This window comes from Carettochelys insculpta, chromosome 13 (genome assembly GCF_033958435.1).
Source record: "Carettochelys insculpta isolate YL-2023 chromosome 13, ASM3395843v1, whole genome shotgun sequence".
Classification (NCBI taxonomy): domain Eukaryota; kingdom Metazoa; phylum Chordata; order Testudines; family Carettochelyidae; genus Carettochelys; species Carettochelys insculpta.
In genome coordinates, this window is record NC_134149.1 from 23194961 (window position 1) to 23210292 (window position 15332).

The 15332-nt window shown below is 44.0% G+C and overlaps 1 long non-coding RNA gene across 2 annotated transcripts in view; it reads left to right on the forward strand.

The window, feature by feature from the left end:
• Positions 1-672: 672 nt before the first annotated feature.
• The window catches only part of LOC142020105 (uncharacterized), a 155858-nt gene continuing 141198 nt past the window's right edge, over positions 673-15332 (forward strand). Inside the window, exons 1-3 of one of the 2 annotated variants that reach the window (XR_012647275.1) lie at positions 713-798; positions 1055-1250; positions 1605-1799. This is a non-coding gene — a long non-coding RNA (uncharacterized LOC142020105). Of the gene's footprint in view, positions 799-1054; positions 1251-1604; positions 1800-5858; positions 5984-15332 lie in introns of those variants that run through there. The other variant, XR_012647274.1, reaches the window with a different exon arrangement.

Sequence of the window (15332 nt, forward strand, 5' to 3'; positions counted from 1 at the left end):
TGTGGGGATGGGGAATGCCTTAGGTCTGGTTCTGTATAAGGGTTGGGTCCTACCTAAGGAGCTCCCAGGGCAGCTCACGGCTGCCTGGCGGCTGGGCCGCCGTTGGAGGCAGGGCAGGACTGTGCAGCGGAGCCGGGCTGGCGCTGTCCCGCCGCTTACACGCCTGGAGGCGATGGCTTGCGGCTACCGCACCCCCGCGAGCTGCTGCCGGGCGCGCGGGGGCCACACAGCCGCCTCCCCCCGGACTACAGCCCCCTGCAGCCCTCTGAGCCCCTCCCTGGAGCCGGCCACAAGCGCCCGCCCGCCCGCCAGGGGGTCGGCTCGCTGAATACAGCCCCCTCCCGCCGAGCCGCCCGCCCCGCGCAAAGGCGCCGCCGGAGCCCGCGCACTCACCTCAACCGGCCGCGGCGTTGGTCGCTGGGGAGCGAAGCCCGGGGCCGGCTCTGCCCGCCGTCCGCTCAGGGCTAAGGCGGCAGCTCCGCTGGTTGGGCGCTGCGGAGCCGGCGAGCATGAAGTAGCCGCACCCCCCCGCCCGCTCAGCAGCACTCCCCGAGCCCAGCCAACATTGCCAACTTTATTGGGGAGGAGGCAGAGCGGGCCGCGGGAGGAGCTGCCCCCAGCTGGGCGGAGCGTGTCAGCGCCAAATCAGGTCACGGGCGGAGAAAGGCGGGAGCGGAATCCGTGCTCGCTTCATCCAGGCACGTAACGCAGCCCGGGCTGCTCCCGGGCAGGAGAAGCCTCGCTGATTTCCTCTGGTCTTTGGCCTGGAGCAGGCTGAGCTCTTGCTCTTGTCAGCAGGTGAGTTTTACTCAGGCAGTCAAACAGGACTTTGGGTGGGGAAGAGTTAGTTGCTTTCACCTGCCCAGTGCTTGGGGGCACAAGTTTTTACTGGCTCTTGGGCTAAGATTTTTACAGGTTTTGTTCTGGTTTTGGACCATTGTTTTATTTCGAGGGTTGGTCTGGTTTTTAGCCAGGAGTCAAAGTTACTTACCCTGTTTGTCCCCCAGCTATACAGGAAATAATACCATTTGTTTAACAATGGCTGTGATTCCAGTTTTCCACGTACACCTGTTGATCAAACACAAGAGAGAGACCTGGTAGCCAAGGTTGCACCGTCCCATTGGCTGAAGAGTGGGTGAGATTTCTGCAGAGTCTTGTATGGAACAGTGGTCACCAACTTCCTCCACCTGTTGATGTCAATTGGACAGTAGGAAAAAAGCTGAAGGATTGGTTATGGCAAGACCAGATATGTAATTGCCTTGTTTGTTCCACCCCCAAATACACATTCAAACCCCCACACATTCTAAGATGGACTTAGATAAATTGGATTTGGATAAATTAAACTTAGTGCCCAGAATGCCTAAAGCCGAGATCCTAAGCACATAGGCGTATGCTTTCTGTAAGCGGCCTGATATTTTTAGAAGCTGAGTAACTGTTGCTCTTTTTTTCAGTATCCTTTTATTCAGCATCTCTCCCCCTGCCACCTTCCATTTGTCTACATTTTACTTTAGATTGTAAACTCAGTGGGACAGAAGAGTGCATATCTCCTTTAAAAATCAGGCTGCATTTGTTACATGTTTGAATATATTCCCTGTCCCAAACAGGTTCTAAAAAGAAAATCCAGACAAAAGGAAAGCAGTAAGTGAATGGAGGAACCATAAAGCCAAAATGAGTAGCATGTATTCTGTTAATATAAAATTATTTGGAAGAAGGATATGTGCTCCAAACACCAAAAAATGACTGAGCCAAGCAACAGAGTGTGACTGTCTACAGAGGAGACTTCTCTTTTCCAAACTAGCAGAAAATAAACCATCTTTGGCTGTTAAAGACTGAACCAATGACCATTCTTCTTTTCAAATGATTGTTATACACACACACTCAACTGGCGTGTCTTTATTTCAGCAGAAAGAGCGGTGAGGGTGGGGATCATTACAAAGCCCTAAAAATTCAATCTTCTTATAAGTTAGACTAATGTAAGTGATTTTTTTTTCTCTCCATTTTTATAGAATCCTCTTCCCTTTCACTTAAGGTGACCATCTCTCCTGTATTGGGCAGGACGGTCCTGTATTTGGGATGCCAAAAAGGATCCCGACTTATTTTTTAAAATAAACTAAGTTTCCCCTATTTTGGCCCTTGAGGGTTGGGAGTGGAGGTGGAAGCCATTACTGCTGCGGCTCTCCTGGGACTCTGGGCAGGAGCGACTGTGGCTGCCGCTTTCCCAGTCCTCCGTTGGGAGGAACCGCGGCCACTGCTTCCCCGGTTCCGGGGACTGGAGTGCCCATAGCCGCCGCTTCCATGGGACTCCGTGGCTTGGAGCACCCATGGCTGCTGCTTCCCTGGGACTGAGGGTGGGGCGCCAGCTCTCTGGGGCTTGATGCAGTCAGGAGGAGCTGCCTCTTGCCCCATAGCTCCCTGTCCCATATTGAGGACAGGGAGATATGATTGCTCTACTCCCACTGCACACTTCCCCATTCATTCTTTTGAAAGTTTGTGTGTGTGTGTGCCTCCAAATATCGTTGGACAGAGGGAGAACATTCTTGTACAGCAAACCCTCGATTTAATGGACCGATGGGGGGAAGGGTTGTCCATTAATGCGGAAAGTCTATTAAATCAGAATCTGCAGGAATGGAGGCACCTTGCACGGCACACTAGGGAGCTCCTCCAGTTGTGGCAGCCTCCGTGGCTCCTCCAGCCCAGGCAGCTTCAGTGGCCGAGGCAGCTCTGTGAGTCACCAGCATTTATTGAGGGGAGGCGGAGGTTGGCAGACAGTGTCCGTTATTTCAGAAGTCCATTAAATCAGGGTCTGTTAAATTGAGGGTTTAGTGTATCTGCAAGAGCTTTGACAATATTCTTATTTATTTTCATGCTTTCTTTATTTCAATGCATATATCTGTTCATGTGCCCACACTCAGCCGACCTGGGTAAAAAGTCTTTTGACCAAATGTATTTGTGGGGCATCGCTCTGGCTCCTTCAGAAAGATGGTCTTGGGAAATGCAAAGGTGCAATGAATCTTCTGTATCATATTTGTGCCTGTGTAAAGTCACAATGGCCAGGGGCCTGATCCAAAGCCCACTGAAGTCAAAGAAAAGACTATTCTGCTCTCACAGATGAAGACTTGAAAATAAACAGCCCAACAAGATCATCAGGTGCTGAAAAATGAATTGGGAGATTCTTTTCTCATCTACAGTGACATGTTCCTTTGTTTTTATCGTAGAAATATTTTGCATCCAAATCAAATTCCTTAAGATTACAACTGTTCATTGTGTCTTAAAAATTATATAATTAGTACTACTTTACACCTCTAGACTGCCTATTATCTAAGGAACTAAGTGCTTTGTAAACATTGACGAATTAAGACTGATGCTGCCTTTGTGGCATAGGTTAAAGTTATATAGGGATTGCCTTCAAGGTCCTATTTCACCATATCTTATCTTCACACATTATATTGTTGTCAGGGTGCTATCCCATTATGTAAAAAATTCAGCAGAAAACCTTTCAGGTGTAGTGATTACATTCCTTTTCTCTGTACCAAGGTGAAACAATAATTTTATTTATGATTTCTGCTTTACATGGAAACTAATAGAATGCCAAACTGAACAAACATGCATTAACACAAGAATGATTAAAAGCTAAATTTCTCATCAAAAAACAGGCCATCAGATTTCCTCTTCATCTGGTGAAGTTATAAATATTGACTGCATGAAAAGTGCCAAGATATGTTGCCAAATATAATGAGTTTATGTAAAGAGTTTCAAAGGCTTATATCCATGGTCCTTTCTGTTCAGTAGTATGGTGAAAAATATGATTTGAAAATTTTATGAGCTCACATTTATTTTACTGAAAAGTGAGTTTACACTTTACTCCTGGAAGAGAACAAAATACAGATATGGCTCACTCACTGTCACCATGTGTACCGTTATTACTAACATTAATTTGCTCATAAGACACAGAGTTTTGGAAGTAAACTTCAGATAAATTGTTTAGAATCGTCAGCAAATTACTGTACCAGTGGGCATAACATTGTACGAGGGTGACTAGTCTAAGAGAAGTAGCTGTATTTGTCGGTATCTTCACAAAACAAAAAAGTCATCCTGTAGCACTTTAAAGACTAATAATATAATTAATTGGGTGATGAGCTTTTCTGAAAGATCCGGTTCTTCAGATCTGGAAATTCCCCTATTCATGGAATTCTGTGTGAGGCAGGTTGAAAAATTGGAAACGTTTTGTTCAGAAAAGAAGCAAATGTGAAGGACATGATAGAGATACATAAATATACATAGGTTGGATATTAATAAAAACTACTTCACCAGGAGAGTGGTGAAGCACTGGAATAAGTTACTGAGAGAGGTGGTGGAATCCCCATCCCTAGAGGTTTTTATGTCCTGGTTTGACAGGGTCTTGGCTGGGATGATTTAATTTGGCTTGATCCTGCTTTGGGCGGGGGGGCTGGACTAGACGACCTCCTGAGGTCCCTTCCAGCCCCAGAATTCTATGATAAATAAGGAATTATATGCAGAAGTAAATCAAGAGCTCCTGTTTTTCCTGAATGCCAGAACAAGGAGGCACTCAATGAAACTGCAAGGAAATACTTTTAAAATTGTTAAAAGGAAATACTTTTTTTATAGCACAATGTTAATCTGTAAAACTCCTTGCTACAGGATAGCACCAAGGTCCAGAGCTTAGTAGGATGCAACATTCATAGGGGCATGAGAGCATCCATAGTTAAATATAATATGTTAAGGCAATAGGATAATTTTAAAAAATTATAGGAGATATAAACTGTCAGGTTTCAGGCATCTAGGCACCACCTGTCAGGATTAGAAGGAAATGTCCTCTTTGAGCAGGTTAGTTTTTAATTTTCCAATCCATGGTTTAATTCACCTTCCTTTGAAACATCTGAAACTGGCCAATATCAGGGCCAGTGGACTAAATGGACGACTGTGCTGATTCATTAGGTCAGTTCCTGTGTTCCTACTGTAAAAATGGATCTGGTTCTCTGTGACTTCTCCTTATTACATTACTTATCACCTCTCCCAGACAAAAGTAGATTCTGATCTCAGTTGCATCCAGTGCTTTTTTTTTTGTGCTGGTACTGAGTACCAGTACCTTGGCAGTCCCAGACATGGGATTGGCTTGGGGGACCAAGGGAGAGGGAAGTGGGGATCTGGCTGAGTGCCAGCACCCTTTTTTTTTTTTTTTTTTTTTTAAAATTATGAAAAAGGCGCTGGTTACATCCACATAAATCCTGAGTAGCTCCATTACGGTCAACTACTGGGATGAAACCGTATGAATGTACACTTGCATAAATTTCTTGCCCCAATACTATTGGTGGGAAAATCAACACATTTCTTTGGAAAGATTAAAAAACTATTAAAGAAATGCCAAATCAAAAAACAAATATTCTGAGACATAGAAATCTAATAAGTGTATTCTACTACATGTGAGATAGGTACATCTTGTTTTACACTGCTGAATGCAAAGGTCAGAACTGTTAAAGAATCCAACATGCTTTCAAAATGACCCAGAGTAATGTCAGAATAGATCTCTGCCAGTACTAAGCTTGCCATTTCTTGGAGGCTATTTTATTGCCTGTCTTGACTCACAAAGCAAGCCTGTTATATTTGAACACCAATCACATTGCTGGATGACAACTCTCTCTTTACTCAGAGAAGTAAAAGCATTTTGCTGTAAATGAAGTTTCAGGTACTGTACATATCTTCATTTGTTTTGTATCCACAGTTGACTTTTTCCTCTGATTTTCGTTTTAAAAGAAAAATAAAGAAGATTTCAGGGGAGAGGAAAGGCCCATCCATCAGTTGGAAGATCTCGGGTTAACAGATTCACTTTCTTTCAACAGGGAAGTTGCAACTGCCCATCTTTACTGCAGGGATTGCTTGGAAGTTTATGCCTGGAAGGAATATGCCTGGGCTATTTTGCAGGGAATTATCTACTCTGATGGATCTGTAGGAGGTGAAAGCTCTGGTAAGTCTGTTGCTATGGTCTTCATTTAGCTGCCTTCCTGTCTCTCTTTTAGCCATCACCATAATATAGGAGTGCCAGGAGTCAGCATTCTGACTTCCTTTGAGTGCCCAAATTCCAAGACTCTTTGTTCTTTGGCTCTCCTGACCTGTTATGTGGTCCATGGGATACTACCCATTTATTTCCCCCAGATCATAAATAAAATCATAGAACTGGAAAGGACCTTGAGTCCAATCCCCTGCTATCACTGCAGGACCTAGCACCATCTCCATCAGTCCTGACAGATGGCTATCTAACCTGCCCCTAGGTACCTGAAAGCCATTATCATGGAACATCTTTGAGGTCCCAACAAGCATCAAACTCACAACTGCTGCTTTACAAGGTCAGAGCACTAACCCCCAAGCTATTGAGGGTGTGAAGGAAAGTGATACACTTTTGTAAAGCTGCATCTTGAGAGTATTGTTGTTCAAAAGGTACTGACTGTGTATGATTTTGTCTTGGCTAACACATCATTATGTTCTATAACATCTGGTGGCCTTGGCCTTGCCATGTGCAGAACCCAGAATTTTTGGAGAGCAATAGCAAATAGTTGGGTTGTACTTGCCTTTAAAGAGACCTGTGCTTTTCATGAACAGCTTGTGATGTCATTGCAGAAATCAGTCTTTGTCTTAGTGAAATCTCAGCATGGCAAGAACATTCAATTTACGGCCACAGAATGTAGTTTAGACCTTTCAGCCATATTTTTAGTGCCTGTGTGGTGTGCTCTTAGCAAAATATCTGCAACATGCTGGGCCTGCTGCCGCTCTGTCACTGAGGGTATATCTTCTCTAGATTTTTGTACCTAGAGTTAGCCAGTTAGCTTGAGATAGTTACTATGATTGTAAAAATTAGCATGGACGCTCCTGGTTTCTGGTCTACAACAGTAAAAACTTTGTATCTTTACCCTGTGCTGATCCCTAGGATAAAAACAAATGTGTCACCTGGATGACGTGTGAAGAATGTCCAGACTAGCTATTACAAATGTGCACTGCCTTGAGTTAACTCACAGTCAGCTAGAAGATTTACTTTCTGTAGCACTGTACTTCTCAAGGGCTGGGTCTACACCTGCCCCCAGTTTCGAAGGGGGTATCTTTATCAGGGTGATGGGAGATTACTAATGAAATGCTGCAGTGAATACACAGCACTTCATTAGGCTAATTCTCCCCTGCTGCAACTTCGAAGTATCAAGCTTTGAAGTGTCGGCTTTTGGGGAGTAAACCCACTTCAAAGTAGCACAGGCACTTCGAAGTGCCCGCAGCTACACGTATGCTGGCACTTCGAAGTTTGACACTTCGAAGTTGCCGCAGGGGAGAATTAGCCTAATGAAGTGCTGCATATTCATGGCCTTATTTCATTAGTAATCTCCTGTGGCCCTGATTAACTTGTCCCCTTTGAAGTTGGGGGCAGGTGTAGACAAGCCCAAGTAGTCTTACTGAACCCCAGAAAGCTGAGGCGTAAGACCCTTCTTGGAATTAGGCTCTCTGAAGTGTATTGAGCCTTCTGTTTCCACCAGCAATGTATATGTCCTTGGACTGACACAAAAATGTGTTAGAAAATGGAATATTCTATAACTTGCCTATAACTGCGTTATGAAATAAAGCAGAGATAAAAGAAGGTAGATGCAAGTGTCTGAGAGAAATTAACATTTTCTATCTACTTTGCAAGGTGTTGTGAGATTCAGTTCATTAAAGTTTGTAACCTGTTGTGGCAAATTAATATTCTAGCACAGGGGTGCACAAAGTGGGGGCGCACCCGACAGACGAGGTGTGACATTTTGCAAGGGAGGGGGGACGCAGCATGATCAGCTCCCTTCCCCATGGCTTCTGCTGCCTTCTCAGCCCTCTACTTCCTCCCCCATGGCTCTGCCACTGCTGTTGACAAGGGAACGCCTCCCCTGCTGCTGGGCCAATCAGAATGTGCAGAGGCCCTGAGCCAGGTGGCACGGGCAGCCAGTGAGTTCCCAGCTCAGTAAGGTGGCCGCATTGGTCCCCTCAGCCTGTGTCATGCTGGCCCTGGGGACCCTCTCGAGATTCTGGTGTGGAACGAGTGCTGCTTGTGGGTGTGCAGGGCACCTTCAGCCTGGTGCCATCACCAGGTGATCAACACAGTGTAGCTCGGGGTCACCACCTCCCTTCTCTACATCAGCATCAAGGGCTGTGGCCAGCAGCACAGCAAGGGCAACGCCTGTAAGGTGAAGGAGGTGTTGCCGCTGAGCCCTTGGGGCCCTCCCTCTGAGTCCTTCACATACCCTACTGGGGTCCTCCCAGCCGAGGACCCCTCCCACTTTGGGGAACCCCAGGGATCCCACACAGCATCCCCTTCATGAGCATCCCATCCCCTTCCCAAGCATTCTACCTGCTTCCTGAGCGCACCCTCCACATCCCTTCCTGTGGTCCTCCCACAGGTTTGGGGGGCCTCGGCTAACTGCGGGGCCGAAAAGTGGGGTCTGGCATAAAAAGTTTGCTCACCACTGTGAGCAAATGCGCATACACCTAATTAAAGCAAAATGTGTTACTGTGCTAATAAAAGGTTTGAGATATGTAAGTGCTTATGCCTCTGTTTATCTGATGGTGGAGATACATGCCCTGCACTCAATCAACAATTAACAGTGTAACCCAAGGGAGGGCAAACTTTTTACATCAGGCCCCACTTGTCATTCCTGCAATTAGCAAGGGTCACCCAGCCTGTCTAATGTAATCCAAACTGATGGAAATTTTGGTTAGGTTTGTATAAAAAAACGCTTTTGGCCAGTGCAAGAAATAAGTATGTAGAATGGAAAACCTTTATGGATTGGTGTATAAATGTGAATACATGTGTATAAAACAGTAGCATATTTCAACCTTTTTAATGAGAGGGAAGAGCCTGACACCTAGCAGCCAATCATGCTCTGTCCCCTTTTGAAATTTCAACCGTCCCCAGAGTGCTCACCCTGGTGTAACCCATTTGTAACTAATATGAACCATTTTAATTGTTTTATTCCATATGGGGTGCATCTACACTAGGAACTAACTTTGAAGTTAACTTTGAAGTTAGACACTACATCAAAGTAGCCAGCAGAAGAGTCTACACACATTTTCCCCTTATTTCAAAGTTAACTTCAAAGTAGGGAGCCCAACTTTGAAGTCCTTACTTCATTCCCGGGGATGCAGTAGTGCGCTACTTTGAAGTAGGGTGTGTGTAGACACTCAGCTCTGAAGTTGCTTACTTCGAAGTAAGCACCTTTGAAGTTATTTTTGTAGTGTAGACACAGCCATGGAGTCCCAAACTTGAGGTCAGATGTGACCATATCACCCAGTAAAATCCAAACCCCTGTGGTACTGACAGCAGCCTGTTTGAACTGAATATGGTTCAGAAAGAAAGCCAGAGTTTCTATGAATTCACGATTTTTTTTTTTTTTTTAAAATAACAACCTCTGTTTTCACCCATTAAATCACATACATGATAGGTTTTGGAACCTCAGCTTTGACAATAAAATGATGCCATCCTCTCTGTCCCTGTATAGCATTCCACCTTGGCCCAGCCTCTGTGTGCTGCTGCTGGGGTGTAGATGGACTAAAACAAGCTGTCCCGGGGAGAACTGCCTGCTGACTCTGACATAGGGCAGTGGCACGTGGTTGGGGAGGAGGGACAGTGACAAGGACAGGAGGTGCTTGTTAGGGATGGGAGGGATGGGGCTGCAGTGCATGGTGCAGTGGCGTTTGCATGGTACTATGACCAGTGTGCAGCCAGGCATGTGCAACATATGTTCTTATGAGTGCCACACTAGTTCCCAAAGCAGTCCAAATCTGGGAGGGTGCAGAACTGCCCCCTCTCTGGACTTTTCCTAGACAGTGCATGTATAGAAGGATCAAACACTTAGTTGCTTTTGCAGGCCAAGCCCATGACACAGACCACAGGTTCTTGCATCTCTCTATTTGCCCTGTCCCCAGAAGCTTCCTTTACATACTACTCTCCTTTTCCCCTCTCAGGCACTCCCTGCAGCCCACACCTAATCCCCTTCCTTATGCCTGCGACTCTATGTGTCTTGCATTCCGCCTTCCCCACGCCCGACTCTGCTCCCTTCTCTGATGTTAGTGGTTCTGCGTGTCCTGCCATTGCTCCCGGCTTCCTGTGTCCTTCCCATTCTCCCTTTCCTGTGTCCCTTATTCTCCTTCCTGTCTCCCATGTCAGAGTCTCCCCATGCCCTCTTTCCTACCATCTCTCTGTGGGTTATCTCACTCTGCCCCACACTACACACCTGTTGCTGTTTGTCTCCCTTGCATCCCATACATCTTCCCCTGTTCTTCCCCTCAGGGAAGAGGTTCTGCGTGCCCTCATTTCTCTCTTCCCACTTCTTGTCTCATTTTATCTTTCATTCTTAGAGATAAGGTAGTCAGGGTGTCAGCTTTTTACTGTACTGGGACAGTGGCCAGAGCTGAGGTCTGGGGTGCTGTTGTGCTGGGAGGTGTCAATGCGTGTGGTGGGTTTTTGATCTTTAGACAGTTACTGAGGCAGTTGAACTTGTCAGTTTGTTAATCAGATGGCATGGCTACCATGTGTCCCCTTGTGACAGGGTGCAATCACAGAAGACTTCTGGAGATGTTCCCTGCTGTGCTGATCAGCACACTGACAATAGCCTTCTTGTTCTCTCCGGCTCCCCACCACACTGTCCTGCTGAGCCAGAGCTCTGGTTTCCCCCAGCCAAGCCACAGAGTGGGGCTTACTGCCCTCTACAGAACAATGCAGGCACTGATTAACCGCAGCCTTGGGAAGGTGCAGTTCTAGTGCACAGCACCTGGAAAATTAATCCCCAAAAGGGATCAAAATCCCAAATAAATCTGTCTCTGTGCAAAAGATTTGCAGAGGGAGGGCTCATTAGGAAACACCCCTTTATCAATGAAAGGGAGATATACACAGTGGTAACCCTCCCCCTGTAATAACAATTTACACTGAGCTCGATTATAAACAAAAGAGATTTAATTAAGCAAAACACTAGGATTTAAGTAATTATAAGAAAACAGGCAGATCAAAGTGAGTTACCGAATTAAAATCAAAGAAAATGCATAACTAATTCCATTCCACTAAGAATTTAGTTATATGTGAGTTCTTACCCTACATGGCTGTCCTTGTAACAGGTGAAACTTCAGGTCAGAAATGATCTTTTTCATACCTGGGTCTTCGGTTCACAGTAAAGCTCTTCTCTTTCTGCTTAGGGTGTGTCAGGCCATTTCCACGGCAGGCAGAAGACAAGATGGAGGAATGCCAGGGCCCTCTTTCTACCCTTGCCCCTGTGGAGGGAATTCCATTATTCACGCTCTTTGAAAGCATCACAAACAACAAGCAGTCATCTAGCACCTTGGAGACTACCAAATTTATTAGGTTATGAGCTTTCGTGGGTAAGACCCACTTCTTCAGATGATTGGAAAGAAAGCACATTCAACATGGAGATGGTTGCGTGAGTGAATCACCTGTCTCTGTCCTTTGCAGGCAATCAGCCATTGCCTGTTTGCTGGTTTGAACATAGAGAGCAAAGTTCTTCAGAGGTGGATTGGCTCCCCTTAAAGGATCTTTGTCAGCTAAATAGTGCTATCCTCTCACAAGCTATACTCTCACTATAGTGTAGCCACACCTTTTGTTGAGATCTTCACAGAGACAAACATTTGGAACACAGATATGTAGACAATGCTTATAACTTCAACTACAAAAATAGGTTTTACAGATCCAGCACATTATACGATAGAAAACAATAGGTTACAAGAGGGATTTTGTCCAAAGCATCGCTGAGTTATGCATATTTATATTCATAACCCATTTTCCATAAAGCATGGAGGTATCCATCACACTCCTATTCTCCCTGTATGTGCACAGTGATCAGGTGGAAAAAATAGTGTATAAACATATCATTAAAAACAGTTGCATAAAGCCTGTGCACAAGGGGGTTAAATTAAAACTTAAAATTGAACAGAACAGACAAGTTTAATTGTGGCATTTCCTAATTTATGAGTGCTTGACTTTGTAACCTGAAAAATGTTCTGTTAATATCATATTGTATGTGTTATGTGTGTGTGTGTGTGTGTGTGTGTGTGTATATATATATATATATATATATATATATATATATATATATATAAAAATATTGTTTTATAAGAAAACTGGATTCTCTCCAAATCCTGTCAGTTTCGTACTGCCTGCTGTCACCATATTCAAAGTGGAAGCAGCTGGTACGCTAAAAGGAGATCTGGACTTTGGAATCCTTGAAGGTTGGGAACTGAGTGGTTGGAGTGAGATATTTACACAGAATGGCATCTTTGTTGGCCTGTTGGGTTCCTGCTACCATTTTTGCCCACTGTATTTTGTAGAGCAGAATATTAAAAACTACTCTCAGGTGTACTGTTATTCTATTCTGAAAGGGATTCTAAAAACGCCATAGTGAGGTTTTGTAGTTATTGTGTCTCCGTGATGTCTCTACCAAATGTGCTCAGTTCACAAATAAGAAGATTTTTTTTTTTTGACTGCCACCTGCAAACACAGCATGGGATGTAAGAGTCGAGCTGGGCTCTGCTGCACTGTCACATGTCACTAACAAAAAAACCAAAAAAAACAAAAAGTCTGCAGTCCAAACTTACTTAACTAGTCTGTCGATAATGAGTGAGCCAAAATACGATCTTGTGCCATTTTCCATTTCTGGGTTGGCTCTGCATTGCAAGCTAGAGTTATAAAATAGCATACTAGTTCTTAAAATAGGGATGTAGGGAACTGCACATAGGGAACTGGTCTTTTGAAAAGGAAAGTGGTTTTTACTTCGATACTTCAGAGCAGAGATCCCTTTTAAAGTATTTCTTCAGTGATAGTACAATGGAGCCTTAAAGAAGTTCTGTTTTGATTATTCAGGAATAAAGAGCAGAGCAGTCTCGCCACTTTACCCTGTCCCAGAATCTTTATACAAGATCTAGGTCAATATGTTTGCAATTAATGATGTAAATAGCTTTTCAAGGTCACCTGTAGAATATTTACAATAGAAGGAGATTGTGAAAAACATTATGGATGGGGTTTAGGACTAATCCTTTCATGTGCAAAACTCCCACTGAAGCCTGTGTGTGGAGAGGTCGCAGAGCTGAATCCTGCATAGCCTGGATTTGGTTTAGCAACCTCTAATAACAGTGGAGGGTAAATGAATCAGGTATCCAGAAAGAGGGTTCCTCACAAAGCACAGCATTGCTTGGCTGACCAGATGTAATGGGCTGGAGATTCATTCATTTTCCAGTGACATCAGGTACTGGTCCCAGCTGCTGGCAGGGAATTAGAATAAATGGACCAATGGACTGATCTGCTGGGGAGCAATTCCCGTGCTTCTGCCTTTCCTGCTAGAATTAAAATAAAGCTGTTCTCAAGAAAATAATTTCAGTGAGTTTAGGAAACTCAAGTGGCTAAATGGTTCTGTGACATCAGAAGCAGAATTTAATTACTGTAATGTTTAAAAGTCTTCAAGCTGAACCTCCACTCCAAACCCTGTTGACATCTGTGAGAGGTTAGACCTGAGTAAGGACAGAATGAGAAATGAGTGAGGATTTTAGGGTTTATCCAGCATACAGAAAGACTAATCTTTACATTCTGTTTTGTGTGTAATTCCTTTATCTATTTGCATGAATTTGTGTGCTTTGTGGTTGTTCAATAGTCAGAGCCCAGGACTAGGAGCCAGGAATTCCTGAGCTGTTGTCTGTGCTCTGACATGCCATGTGATGTTAGGTAAGCCCCATAACATCTCTATGACCCTTTCCCTGATCTGTAAAATCATTATAGTACCCATGCAGGAGTTCTGAGGATCTATTTGCTAATGTTTATAAGAAGCTTTGATGATTATTAGACCTGTATGTGACTTGTTTGCAGGAAAGTCACAAAATAACTGCAGCACATTATAGAGAAATTTTTTATGGGCCAAAATAAATTTTCCCCACATGTTTTATTTTATTTAGAAATCTACTTTGACAGAATTGCTAGAAGTGATGGAGTCTCAATAGTTGGCATCAGCTGGCAGGTTTTGGAGTCCTGAAATGGGCACTCTCAGGGAAGGGCTATTGACTTAGTAATTTTCTTCCCCTCTTGGTCCAGATCCAGATCAGCTGGCATTCAGAGAAGGCCAGGCTCGCCTCTTCACTCAGGCTTTGGTTTGAAGTACAGGGCCTGAATAGAGCTACTGTCTGCAGTGACTGCATACATCTAGGGAGGAAGGGTGGATGGGCATTATCTCTTTGTTAGCATTCATCAGTTTGTTACTTTGCAGTGACATAAGGAACTGTTCTTTGTGCTTACAAAATTAGCTGTTAGCTAATTTAGCTGTTACCCCTCAAGAGAGAGATCTTGGAGTCACTGTGGATAGTTCTCTGAAAACATCCACTCAATCTTCTGTAGCAGTTCTTAAGCAAGCAGAACACTGGGAATCATTAAGAAAGGTAGATGAGAAGACCCAAAATATAATCTTGCCTCCATATTAATGTATGGTATGCCCACATCTTGAATATTCTGAGAGGATGTGATTGCATCACCCCCAAAAAATACATTGGAATTTGAAAAGATTCAGCGAAGGGTAACAGAAATGATTAGGGATAATGAATGGCTGTCCTATGAGGAGAGATTATTAACACTTGGATTTTTCAGCTTGGAAAAGAGATGATTAAGGGTGGGGACATGATAGAGATCTGTACAATTATGACTAGTATGGAGGAAATAAATAACAAAGTGTTATTCTTCATAACACAAGACCTAGGGTTCTTCAAATGAAAGGAATAGGCAGCAGGTTTAAAACAAACAAAAGGAAGTATTTTTTCACAGAAAGCACAGAAAACCTGTGGAACTCCTTTCCAGAGGATGTTGTGAGGCCAAGACTATAACAGGGTTCATTAATGAACCAGATACGTCTACAGAGGATAGGACCATCAATGGCTGTTAGCCAAGATAGGTAGGGATGCTGTCCCTAGCCTTTGTTTTTGAGAAGCTGGGAATGGGTAACAGGGGATGGATAACATGATGATTACTTGTTTGGTTCATTTCCTCTGTGGCACTTGCCATTGGCCACAGCCTGAAGACAGTATATTGGGCTAGATGGCCTTTTGACCCAGTATAGCCCTTCTTATGTTCACCTAGAACTTTTGTGAACTGAAAAGCAAACAGAACAAATATGAATCCAAATCTAGAGCCCTAAAATACCAGAAAGCAGAGAATTAATTAAATGGAGCTGATGCTTTCTGACTTGATCTATCTTAACTAGGACTGTTGAAACCATACTGTCTGAATTAAAAGTGACTAGGTTTGTATAAAACAATTACATTTATGTTTG